This window comes from Triticum dicoccoides, chromosome 2B (assembly GCF_002162155.2).
Source record: "Triticum dicoccoides isolate Atlit2015 ecotype Zavitan chromosome 2B, WEW_v2.0, whole genome shotgun sequence".
Lineage (NCBI taxonomy): Eukaryota > Viridiplantae > Streptophyta > Magnoliopsida > Poales > Poaceae > Triticum > Triticum dicoccoides.
The window spans coordinates 391,512,065-391,525,995 of record NC_041383.1 but is presented as its reverse complement, the minus strand read 5'-3'; positions in this window follow the sequence as shown (position 1 = coordinate 391,525,995).

The window sequence follows — 13,931 nt, the reverse complement described above, 5'->3', positions numbered from 1 at the left end:
ATATAACTGGTGGGCCGAGCTGTCAGCGGCAGTAACATTTTTTCGCGAAATACAGAGGCCCTTTCGGTGGGTCCCGATGTCAGGTGGAGGAATCATTATTTTGCGCGTAATAAGGAGGCATTTCCTTGCGTGCGGCCGTGGACCCAGCTGTCGGCCTCTCCATGTACAGTCCACTTCAAATGCATGTCGGTCATTGACCATGTTGACCAGGCCACGCCGAGAGCACCAGGGCAGTGGACGACGGCAAGGCCTAGGAACGGAATGACACGAAGGCAGGGAAGACTCGGCAGTTGCTTCCCGCGCGGAGGGGAGTATGATTGTACGAGGGTTTACTGGTTTGTCTGCCGTCGCCGGAGAATAACATCAGGTGTGGGTGAGTAGAGGGATGGCTAGGCCAGTGATGGGAGTACGGTGGGGCGGTGAGGCCTGCACGGCAGCAGAGCCGACCGCGGGAAGGAGGGAGCAGGTAGTCCCGCCGACGCTTGTTTGAGCGGCTGGAGCAGGAAGAACAGAGATTGAAGAAGCACGACGGCCATTGGATGGCCGTCCAACAGTCACTGCTGGTGCGTCAACCTTTTTTTAGGAAGCCTCAAATCTGTGGAAAATAGCATACAGCCCATCTGCCATTATTTCTAATAATTTACAGCCCATTTGCTAATTCTTAAGGTTTTTTTGGAGCCCATATTCTTTTTGTTAGCATTATAGACCATAGTGTGGCCACGGTTAAAAAATTATACGAAATTTCGCATATTCCGGTGCGGTCCGAACTGTTTTTAATCCCGAAATTTTGACTCACATTCAAACTGATTTTAAAAATAAATGTATATCAATATGAAATCCAACAAATTCTCCACGCATAAAAATTAATGTAATTTAAAATCTCAAAATGAAAAAAAAAGATATTTGAAACTAATTGCCGGTTTGATGTGTTTTAAAAATGTACAGCCCATTTCTCATTACTGATGGGCCATTTTCTCGGCCAACCGAATGAAAGCTCTCCTCCTCTTGAAATATTTGCATCCCAAGAGGCCTGACAAAGCGTCTTACTTGGCAAATCACAAAAAAACTGGGCTGTGGCCGTGGACCCAGCTGTCAGCCTCTCCACGTACAGTACTCTTCCGATGGAAGTCGTTCCTTGACCACGTTGACCATGCCGCGCGGAGAGCACCACGGTGGTGGACTACGGCGAGGCCTAGGAAGGGGACGACGTGGAGCCGGGGAAGACGCGACAGTGGAAGCCCGCGCGGAGAGGAGTACGAGGGTTCACTGGTTCGGCTGTGGTGTGAGGCTGCCGTCGCCGCAGGGCCTGGCCAACAGTGGGAATAGTAGGGGGCGGTGAGGCCTCCGCGGCAGCACAGCCGGCCACGAGAGGCTGGAGCATGAGGCACGACCGGCGCTGGTTTGGGCGGCTGGAGCAAGAAGACCAGAGGTTGAAGAAGCACTACGGCCGTTGGATGGACATCGTACGGTCACTGGAGCTAGAATCGTTCATATTGACTAAGTTGACAAAGCCCTTCATCCCTGTCAACTTAGTAGGCCCACAAGTCAGCCTCCCACCAAGGTGGGTCCCAGCTAGCAGGGGGAGTATTCATTTTTTTGTGCGTAATAAGGAGGCACTTCCGGTGGGTCCGAGCTGACAGCGGGGGGAACGTTTTTTTCGCGAAATACGGTGGCCCGTCAGGTGGGTCCCAGCAGTCAGGGGGCAAAAGTTCTTTCACAAAATACGGTGGCCCGTCCAGTGGGTCCCTACTGTCAGTTGGAAGAATCATTATTTTCCACGTAATAAGGAGGCACTTACTTGCTGCGGCCGTGGACCCAGCTGAGACTCTCCACGTACAGTATACTTCCGATGGAAGTCGTTCCTTGACCATGTTGACCTCGCCGCGTTCCGTTGCATGCATGCGTCCATGGGCGTGGTGCGTCCCCACTGTCAACCTCTCACGTACAGTCATCTTCCGATGACTCTCGGTTGTTGACCACGATGACCACACCGTGCCGAGCGCACCCAGACTGGAACGACCTGGAGATTGGGAAGACGGGGCAGTGCAGTCGCAGATGGAGAAGAGTGGGAAACTTCGCTGGTTCGGGTGCGCGGCAGCACAGCCGCTGTGCCGCCCACGGGAGACAGGAGCAAGAACAGAGGTTGAAGAAGGAGCACGGCTGTTGGATTAACATCTAATGGTCCAGCTGCTAGAATCATTTGTTGATTAAGTTGACAAAGCCGTGCGTACACGTCTGCTTAGTAGGCCCATAAGTCAGTCACCAAATCTGACGGGTCCCAGCTGTCAACGGGATGAATAATTTTTTTCGCAAAACTAGGAGGTACTTCCTTCCGTGCGAAGATACAGCCGGTGGGTCCCAGCTGTCAGGTGGAGGAAACATTTTTTCAGCTTAATAAGGAGGAACTTTCCTTGTGTGCGACCATGGACCTCGTGGGTCCCAGCCGTCAGGCTCTCCACGTACAGTCCTCTTCCGATGACTCTCGTTTGTTGACCACGCCGCACCGAACACAGTGAGGCGGTGGACGACGGCGAGGCCCCGGATGGGAATGACTCGGAGGTGGGAAAACGCGGCAGTGGAGTCGCAAATTGAGAGGAGGAGAAGGGTTATAACTGGTTCTGTTGCGGCGTGGGGTTGTAGTCTGTGGAGAATAACAGGAGGTGTCGAGGGGTGGAGGGATAGCCTGGCCGGCGGTGGGGTAGCACTTTGCAGCGATGCGTGCTAAGCAGAGCCGCTAGCCGCCGGAGGCCGGACCAGGCGGTCCCGGTGACACTGGAGGAAGAAGACGAGAGATTGAAGGTGCATGCCGGCCGTTGGATATAAATCCAATGGCTGTGGATGACAGAATCATTTGTTGACCAAGTTGACAACGCCCTGCGTAGGCTTCGACCTATTGGCCCACTTGTCAGCCTGCAAAAATGTGGCATATATTTAACCCATGTTTTCTAGAATGTACAGTCCATTTGCTAGGCTGGGTGAACAAATAATTTCGCATCAATCAGGCCCATTTATATTTTCTAAGAAATCCCAGCCCATTTGCACTTCCTTGAAATACACGTATTAGGTGGGCTTGTTATATATATAATGTTATGTTAGAAGGAGCAATTAATATCAAAGAATAAACCAGAGAGGCACAATTTATATATATATATAATTAAGAAATTAGCGAGTTATTGCTCAAAATAAATTGGACACAACATTACTTTTATAAGAGACCTGCGTTTTATACCCCACAATAGGCATACTAACAAGTTCACACACAAATACAACAAAAAAGGTAAACATTCATATCAAACTCAGGTTCACAGGACACGTTCATATTCATAGCCAACATTCCCTATCAACAACTCAAAAGATTCATATATACACAAGCTCAGCATATCTATGCATCCAAATGATTGATAGATCACACGACAATATTCATACATAATTCACAAAAAAGATTCAGATATACACATGTTCAGTATGTTTATGCATCCAAATGATTGAGATCACAACCAATATGATCCATGGACGAACTTTAGTTACCTAGGGTACAGACTGGTAAATGGTGTTCAGTCGGAGGTACTTCTTGCTAAAATTAGTTCTTGTACGAGTAAACTTTTGAGTACATAAGAGGCATCACAGACAATCTGAACTTTGCTTGTAGGTTTATCCTCAAATAGTGGCCTCGTGCCGTGGGAGGTTTGAGCAACTTGGCCACTACTTTCATCCAACTAGTTTACTGGCTCATCTTGGTCCTGTATCTCGCCAAAATTCTACATTGCAGACGAGAAAGGAGGCGGTTGAGAAAATGAACCACCCAAATTTTTTGTGCAGTTCAACTGAAATGGAGCATCCTTGGCATGCAGACTGATTAAGTGCCAGATGAATATACACGTCAACCAACTTGTCTGGAATCTTTAGACTCCATGCCATATAGTTCGCTACCATATGTGCCGATAACCAAAAGGCACAAGTTGGGACCAAAGACTGGACTGCGTTTTTCTGGGCTATGCACGAAGCAATATTTTTGGCGTTCACTCTCCTAATACTTGGAGTTTGACAATTGGTTGACGCCGGTTGATACTCGAATGAATATAGGCACTTCTTGTCAACATCGATGCTTATCTGAGTGAACTTCGGAGTACATAGCAGCAGCATAAGTACCCGTCCATCTGATCATTTTGTGCAGTTCTACTGAAATCACCCGATGTAATGATTTGCCTGCGAGTTCAGGCTCCAAATTACTCCTTTATGAAATCGGCAAATAGTAGCACAATACCAAATTATCGATACATATGACAGGCACAATAATCAGGATAAAGAGCAGTACCAACCTGTGTGAGGTAGCATATCAATTACTATTTCCTTTGACTGGAAGCCGAGATAAGCCAAGTGACTGACAACAAAGGAAGAAAGAAAGCGGAGATTAGCGACTGACAGGAAAGGACGGAAGCTGTCGAGGCAATGAAGCACCCAAAGTTTTTGTGCAGTTCCATCAAAATCGAGCATCCATGTTGGCACATATATTGAGAGAGTGAGATTACTATAATAGTGGGACTAGTTGATGAAACATACACTAACAAATAGAAGCACCCTCATTATCTTAATGGGTAAAGTTAGCAACATAGTAGTCTTGCTTAAAGAGAGGTATTAGTTTATTTAATCAGTGCCAATTAGCTAAACTCAACACTCAAAGCATTGCCATTTATCATAGGTTGCAAAACTTAAAAGTGCAAAGATAAAGGGGTTTCTCATGACAGTAGCACGATACAAATAGAGATGACAGCAAACTAATATGGATGAAGGCCTTAGGCCCGTACCAACCTGAGAAAAAAAGCTTATTCATGTAGTCCCATAAGCGATGATAAAGCACTCACTGGAATCACACAATAGTATATATTTTTGTGCACTTCAAATGTATGGTTGAAATCACTCTTGTTTACCAGTGCTGAGATTATATCGAAAGATTATCAAGAAGTTCCAGCAGAGTTAAAGCACTGGCTGGGATACAGTTCATTGTATTGTCTTGTGTAGTTCCACTAAAATGTATGATTGGCACAACATGATCCCTGTTCGCACAAGTAGGAACAAGGTGAAACCTTCATTAGCTTAGTGAGAAAGGATAGGAAGACATTAGCATATTACTCAAACAGTAGCATCAAATTCATGATGGACAATACGCAAAACATTGCCCCATTGAACCAATGGCAATAAATTGACATGCAAAACAATAGCACTATTATGCCATGACACTAATAATATTCCCTCCCTGCTCCACCACATGATTCACCTCCATAGACAAACATTCACACGTACATGATTCAACATAGGGTCCTACTAAAGATTTATTTAACTCCAACAGGAAAATTAGGCAGTAATAAATTAGTGGTACTTAACTACTCCTAATTAATTAAGTGAGACAGTAGAAGTGGAAGGGCTCCCTGGAGGATCGTCTCACATGTAAGGTAGTCGTTGCCGGAGCCCTTGAATAGCCTCGACTGAGGCCTCTGGCTTCAGCAAGATCGCCTTGGCACTGTTTATTCTTCTTCTTCCTCCTCTTCATGCACTGTTTCTCTTTCTCCTCACCAGTTGGTGAAACCAAGTACATCATTGGCCTTCTAATTCAGAATTGGTTTTGTCAGTGAGGGAGTACAAGTGTACTAGTAAAAAAATAGCATTATTTTCTCATGGCAGTCGGAAAATAGAGATGAACACATGCATTAAATATCATTCTTACCTAAAGGAAGGTAATGGCGCCAATATGGATGATGAGGATTGGAACACAGATCTCCCTTTGTGTAGTTCCACCAAAATGAACCAACTGTTCCATTCTGACATTCCAGTTAAACAGCACAAAAGTCACTTCTTTTAAGAAGAGTTTTGTGCAGTGCACCAAAAGGTCACAACAGCAACCAGGTGAATTGGATATCCCTATTTGCACAAAAGGCACAGAGGAAACAGTCAGAGTCTCAAACAATTACAGGCAAAAACATTTGGCTAAACTTGTCAGAGTCTCAAACAATTACAGGAAAAAATAGTGGCATGGCTTCATTTTTACCAGGGACATTATATTAAGAACAGCTAAGGCTGCGTTCGGTTCACAGGTTTGGTGCATGATTTTTGTAGGAACACAATTCCTACGGTATTCTTTCCCTTCCAACCGTTCGGAACACGGGAAAGGTGAATAGTGTTTCATAGGAACGCTGGTCTGGTAGTACTAATTCCATCAGATTAGAAACATCCACGCACTGCTCATTTTTTGGGCGGAAGCCCGAGGCAGGCGCTCGCTGCCACGCGTTAGACAGGTTGTTGTGCTGTGTTTGCCGGAATAAAAAAAATCAACCTATGTGTGGTACGTGAGGTGAGGACAAGAGTAGTCACTGTGCAGCTGAATAAACAAATAGCATCTCATACTGCCAAGCATGCTACTCTAAAGAAACAAATCTGTACATTTCGTAGTCCATCCGAACACTTTCTCTTGAGACTTTCCTCCGGTTCACTGTTCCATAGTTTTATACCTACATTCCTTTCCTATTCCTCTATTTTCATCAAGACCTATGTTTTCTGCCCCTTTATTCCGACCGGAGCCTAAATATTTGGTATAAGGGCATGGGACAGTGGGTGCACCAGCAGTACAACACCATGTACGTAAACAGGGGCATAAAGTGGTGATTCATAGTTTGTTGCCCCGAGAAATAAACATCCAAGAAACATATCTGGGTTGGTCCCATTTTTGTTCACTCTAGCCACCTACTCCTATGTGTGGATAGCAAATCTAGTCCTAGTCATACCACTGTGTACAATGTTACCCCTATATTTCCCTTTTCGAACAGGAGACCGGTTGGATGACCAGTCTGTACTACTTTCATCCCCTTTCCTTCCTGTTTGTACCAAGTCCGATGTACATACTAAATTCCCCCACCCCCACTTTATTTCAATGACAAGTATTTTTGGACGGAGGAAGTACAAGATTCGACTCCATGAAGTAGCTTTACCTCTAACAATAGAAAAAAAGGTGACGTTGGACCATCCGATCGAGATGGGCTGAGAGGTAGAAAATGATGCACATGCAGCAACATAGCGAGCTGGGGAAGTAGAGCTAAGGCGGTTTCGAACGAAGATATACCTGAAGGTCGTCGGGATGTGGATAGGTGGGCGGCGGGAGGCCGGATCCGCCCACAGGCAACGACGAAGGGATCGGAGAACCTCCCGCGCCGGTGCTCGGCCAGAGATAACAGTGCGGCCGATAGTGGGTCTCCTCCCTTGCTGTCGACGACGGCCTAAATGCTGCCCCTCCTCCCCTTCATCGGCGGAGGGGGATACGTCCGGATCTGTAACCAGCGGTGAGGATAGAAAGCCAGTGTTTTTTGAAGGGAGAAAGACAGTGTTACTACCCCTATCTTGTTTAGATCTGGAGAGGATGAGAGTGTGTGAATAGAGCAACCCTAGCAAGCAAGCGCGGAGGCTCCGGCCTATATATAAGTAGTGGGGTAGTTTTCCTTTTTCACTCCATCAAAACAATCGTTTAAAATTGTGTACTACTACATGCCAGGTCGCGGTTTTTTAGTTGTTGATTGTTTTTTGAGATAGCTACCCGCTTGTTCCAAGTGGTGTTACGGTGTGCCAGGTCGCACTTTGTATTGTTCAAGTCTGGTACTACAAGTCCCTCCATTAAATGAACAACCACCCCCTCGTAAAAATTGTGAACAAGACCACGGCTAAAATTAGCGGAAACGTGGGTTGCCCCAACATGCATTATTATTTATATTTTCTACCCCCTTTGTTCCTAAATATAAGTCTTTTTTATTTGCCACACCTAAGACAAGAATTTTTTTATTACCAGTGAACCCCACATGTCATAGACACAAAAATTGTGGCAAGATTCCCTTAGGCAAGCCAAAGTGTGTCTAACAATTTGAGCAACTCGGGTTAGGCAAGTGTGGAAAGTGTGGGAAAAATGATGTGGAAACATAAGACAAACATAGTCACAATCCAAACAGCCCCGTAATTTTTTGTGACATGCATGAAAATTTGGTTAGTTAAATTTATAGTCAAAATTTGGCAAGGTGCATCAAACCAACTCATTCAAGTATCAAAAGGAAAGTCACGGCATGCATGCATGCGTTGTACTCCCTCCGTTTCCAAATATAAGTCTTTTTAGAGATTGCAACAAGTGACTACATACGAAGCAGAATATGTCTACTCCTACATACGAATTAGCCCATTTGAAATGTGTAAAAAGACTTTTATCGAGTGTAGTGCTTTGATGTGTCGCGTCAACTCGTACAAGACCGAGAAATTTGATTACTACGACGCCCTCTCCCTCGCGGATTGAGCTCCGGTGCCTTAACTGCACCTGCCTTTGGCTGCATGACAGGATGGCCGACCACCTGTTGGGCCCACCTGTCATAGATGCAAAGGAAGGAGCACTAAGTAGAAGCTTTTGCTACACGCTATCCCTGCCGCACCAGGTGGATGGACATGCAACAGTGGATTCGATACTGTAGAAGTAGGAGTAACATCATTGTTCCTCTTCTCGAAGAGGCGAAGAGCCAAGCGCAAACCGAACGTGGCAGTTGCGAACGCTCGCGTGGTGCGGTTCCTTGGAGTACTAGCCAGGCTCTTGCATGAGACAAAATTGCTATTGTTTAACAATTAAACTCCATTATACATTGGTTGATACTCATTTTGCATAGGTCCACGCGCTTAGCACCGTTTCCTCCTAGGGTCACCAATGTTTATTTGCTAATTAATAGCATTCCATGCAATGAACTAGCCATTGCAAGTCATTAAAAGCAAGCACACCTCTCATCTCTTATTGGTTGATATGTCAAGAACAAGAAAGAAGGTAGAAGTTAATGCACCACGCCTAAGTGTTTTGGGACTATTTGGTTTTCGTAAGATGACTTACACACCTAGACGGAGGGAGTAGTATAGACCTGTAAACCGGAAAGGAGTATTTGCCTTTCTAGAGATTTCAACAAGTGACTAGACTACACCGTGTGCAGTACCCCCTCCCTTCCGGTTTATAGGGCTCAAATCTTAAATCTCATGAACCAAGGCATTTTGCGATTGGAGGAATGTACTGTATCTCGTACTTTACAAAACTACCCTAATTAAACTCATGCACTAATTATGTAGTTCTCTCATTTTCCTCTCCTCCTTGGTCGCGGTGCACAATATTGAGCACTCCTATATGACTAGCCGCTCTATCTACATGTGGGACATTTCAAAGCATCTGGGCCCGCGTGCCATCCACCAAATCACAGCGAGGTGCTACAGTCGAGACTCACCTGTCACCCCGGTGTGGCTGTCATGACCCGTCATATCACAAAACCCACACCTTTACCAGCAGTGGTAAGGTGGCCTCCAAGTTGGACTGGATGAAGCAACCATCATTTCATTGGAACGCTCGTTCAAGCCCTTTCTTCCCTTTCCTGAAGAAAACCTCACTCCAGGCTACTCACTTCTGCCATTTTTCTTCTGTACTGACGAAGGAAAGGTGGGCGAATCAGTTATGCTGCTATATTTTCATTCCAATAATCTTCTTGTTGCAAAGCACCGACCGATTCTCACATCCTATTCTTTTCCCGTTTTCATTGCGATTGTGGTTTCCTTTCAATTGCTTTTTGTTTGTCAGTCATTGATGGATCCTGGAGCACTAGGCAAAGAGTTGTCGGCGGACAACCCACTAGAGACAGCGATCTCCAGGAAGCGAGCACCGACCAACGAGTTGACCATGTTGGCGGGCCAACCCATGGAGATGAAGAACTCCAAGAAACAAGCACTGGCCAAAGAGTTGAGGATGTTGGCGGACGAACTCCTCAAAGAAAGTTGGAAGAACAGCAAGGGCCCCACCATGCCTACCCCAGGAACTCTGATTGCCACCTATGTGAGGCTCAAGACCGAGTTTGAAGAGATAGTCGCCGTTGAGAAGCAGTATTCCCCTGGCAAGGTGATGGCCCCCATCGAGGACGAGGAGATGGCCCCCGGAGGGATGAGATCCCCCGGTGAGCTGCACAAGGTAAAAAATAATGGCTTATTACCATAATTGTGGTTTTTGATTATTTGCAATGTTCTTGCTAATATGTTAGGGTTGTGCAGGTGCCGGTGGTTGTCCTTGATGATTCCGATGTCGTGGCCCGTCCTGTTGGCATCGCCCCGGAGATCGATTCCGATGCCACTGTCCATCCTGTGGACAGCGCCCCAGAGATCGATTCCGATGTCGCGGTCAGTCCTGTGGACATCGCCCCAGAAATCGATTCCCATGCCGATGTCCGTGTTGTGGTCATTGCCCGAGAGATCGATGACAAGAAGTAGTTGGTCGCGCTAATCCTTTAGGGTAGTTTGCATTGCCCTGTGTTTAATTACCAGAACGATGTGTGTTATCAAACCATCTTAGGGCTAGTGCACTGTCTTGTGTGGGCGGATCTTGCTACTTTTGTTTGATAGTGAATCATGCGATGAATCATGCGAACCCTCTCCGAGTTATGGAAACAGATGTATCCTCACCAGCTTTTGATGTAATATATGGCATGCTTAGATGTAAGTTTGAACTGTTTATCATATCAGAAGGGCTTGTTTGATGATTCTTGGTGTTAGTTGGCTAGCTACTATGCGAGCTATAATACTTGCAAAACACTCATCGAAGAGAAACATTGGGGCTGATGAGCTCGTGGTACGCTTATACTTATACCTCGTCGATCGACCAATAGCCCTAGCTCCTAAAATTGTAGGCTTAGCGATCGATTAGACAATAGTCGACATACATTAAGGCCTCATTTGGTTCATAGGGTAGGAAAATCATAGCAAAAGTACAGACAACATGCAACACAAAATCATAGCAGTGGAGAGACGTACTCCCTCCGTTCCAAAATAGATGACCTAGGCGGGCTAGTTTGGCCTAGTGGGTTTCAGTGATATGATGTGGTACAGTGCCATCCAGTCTTCGCGTGTGGTAGCAGTATTGCGGATACAGTAACTTTTCTTGAAGAAGCGGAATTCAACGAAGTCATGATGGTTCCTTCGTCCGAACAACTTACAGTGGGAAAGGATGGGCCTGCGATACGACCGGGGTAGACCGGGATAATTTTGTGCATGGTAGGTGGACTAGGATGGTCGACGTCCCACATGTCCGTGAATGAAAGTATTCTTTCCGATATAGAGGACGAGCAACGAGTATTCATTGTTTATTTTTGATGAAAGCTATTGTCTCCACTGTTACTCCTTGACTTTGTCAATGCCTCTCTCTCCTCCACATAAGCGGGGACTACTTGCTATGCATGCAGCGGGCAGCTGGCGTCTTGAGGGGCCAGGGCGGTGAGAGCGGGCTCCGGAAGCGGTCCGGACTCCAGCATGGCCCACCTCACATTATCACCATATATTTCTTGGAGTCCGTGCGCGGCGGGCGGGCGATCTCTTCTTCCTCCCCCGTTTCTCTCTTCTCAGCCGATGCCCACCGAGCGATTAGATTTCGGCTATCGACGATTTATCCAATTACGGTCCCACATGTAAGTGAAATTGCAAGACAACGCATGTCCCCTCTGGTGAGCAGCGTGCGAGCCGGACTGTCGGGGTTGCGACGCGTACGAGTCGTAAGTGTGCCGCCTTTTCCTTTAGAGCTTGCAAAGCGTAACATTTTCGCGCGATCAATCGATAGAAATCCAGAACAAAATGACGAGGGTGGTGCTTTCCCGCTCGTTAGGCGGGCTAGTTCGAGTGATATGACGTGCTACAGTGTCGTCCACTTGCTCCATTTTTATGTAAGCAAGAGTTTACACTCTTATGTGGGAGGAGTGCGAAACACCGCGGATCTGATTTTGATCAAGGGATAACTGTTCCCTACCAAATAATGGAGGATTGTTAGCGATTATAGCATGATAGTTAGGGCATCTCCAGCGCTGGCCCACAAATTTACACCGGCATCTATCTGAGGACACTAATGGATGCCATCCGATGCTGCCCGCATACCTTTTGACAACTATATGAACTAACCGGATGAAATTCGTGCAAACAAAGCAAATTTCAAATTAACCGGATGAAATTCATTACATTTCGAAAACTTTTCCTACAAACTGGACAAAATTCATTACATATTTCGCACAAACCGTACTAAACCTACTATAAACCTAATCTAAGCGATCGCCGGTGCTCGACCACCATGTCCGGCCATGAACCTGAGAAAGCCGGCCATTGCCTTTGCCTCCTCCTCATCCGCCTCGATAACCTCCTCCTCCGGCCGGAGCACAAGGTTCTGTAGATTTCCGCCTCCACGTCGCCGTCAAGAGGCTAATCGGCCACCGATGTTTACCCACCAAGCTTGGCGTCGACTGAGTGGAGCAGCGGTGGCCTTCCCAGGACCAGAGCGGCGGTGACCTACCATGTACTACTCTTCCTCGCTGCCGGTTGCACCCGCACATGCGTGCCGACTTCGTGGTTGTGGCGGCGGAGGGCGGCTAGGGGGTGCCGGCTATCTCCTTCGTTTGCTCCTGCGACAGTACGTCGAAGAGAGCTTTGGAGCGCGCCCGGAGTGGAGCCGCCGATGTCCCTTGTCTGCTCCTGCGATAGTACGTCCAAGAGAGCTTCGGAGCGCCAAGAGGCCATGGTTGAAGTGGTGCCGACAGAAGGAAGGGACCGCAGGAGAATAAGTGTGGGTCTTTGGCTATGGCTAGGAGTTGGAGCTCAAGTTAATATAGCGGGTGGATGGCAATGAGCCGCGGCAGACGGATGGACAACTGGCGCCGGAGTAGGTTCGTCGGGCGTGAATGCGGACGCTGCTTCAGTGACTTAACTGCAGATGCGTTTGGGTTACTGACATGTGGGCCCAATGGGCGTCTGGCCCGCATGTCAGTGACACACCAATTGCACCTGCAGTTAAGTCCGGTGAATGCAGCATTGACATTCTGGAGAGACGGTGACCGTTTCAGGCGGGAAGCGCGCGCTAGCAATGGAAGGGGTTTCGGTGTGCAGTGGCACTAAGATCGGTCGCTCACGATAGTACATATTCCATACCATACTACCATAGTACCCTCTCTAGCTTAGGTTGTTTTATAGATTGTCGTTGTGATGGACAATATACATGAGCAAGGCGGTCCGAGTATGACCGTTGGTGTTGAGCCAGGTGAATACATGCTCGGCGTTCGTGTAGGGCTCCATCAAATGCCTAAACAGTAATGTCAGGCACCGCCGGGGCGTGCAGGTGATGGGCTCGCCGTTTGCGTTGCGCCATGAGTAGGACTTTGATTTAGAGGGCGACGTGCATGCATTAGCATGCTTTGACAGCGTGAGCGTGAGTGTTTGACGCGAAGTATTTCATTTTCATTTGGCTGACGAGGGTGCGTTGCAGCGACGAGTCCGTGGTTTGATTCCCCACATACGCATAATTTTGGTTTTTACAGTATTTCTTTCTCCATTCACAGGTAGGCCCGCGTAGATAGATAAAGAACACAAGCTGATGAGGTGCATGCGGACTATTTGATTGGTCAACCATACAAATACGGAGCTATACGTTGAGCCAGTGACCGTATAATAACCATATCTCGTATGCAATGATCAAAGTGAGCTATCAAGACAAGTTCGATGACCGCCAATGCATTTTACTCGGTAATAAATGACCAGGATTGAAGAGGAATCCTAATTTTCTTCGTCTTCTGTCCTTGAGCTCTTGACAAACCAATGCACTATACGATTGTCCGGCCACTCCAACCAGAGCTCTCACCAAGCGTCGTTCATGCCACCGCGCGGCACACTAACCAGTAAGGCAGCGATGGCATCCCGCTGCGCCGAGTTCCTCGCCGCCCACGACCGCACACAAAATGGTAGGGAAGCGATGGCATCCCGCCGTGCTGGGTTCATCGCCGCTCGTGACCTCACAACTATGTGGGAGGAATTTGAAGATGCCAAGGCCGAATGGGCGGTAGAGCAAGAGGCGGCCAAAGCCGCACAGA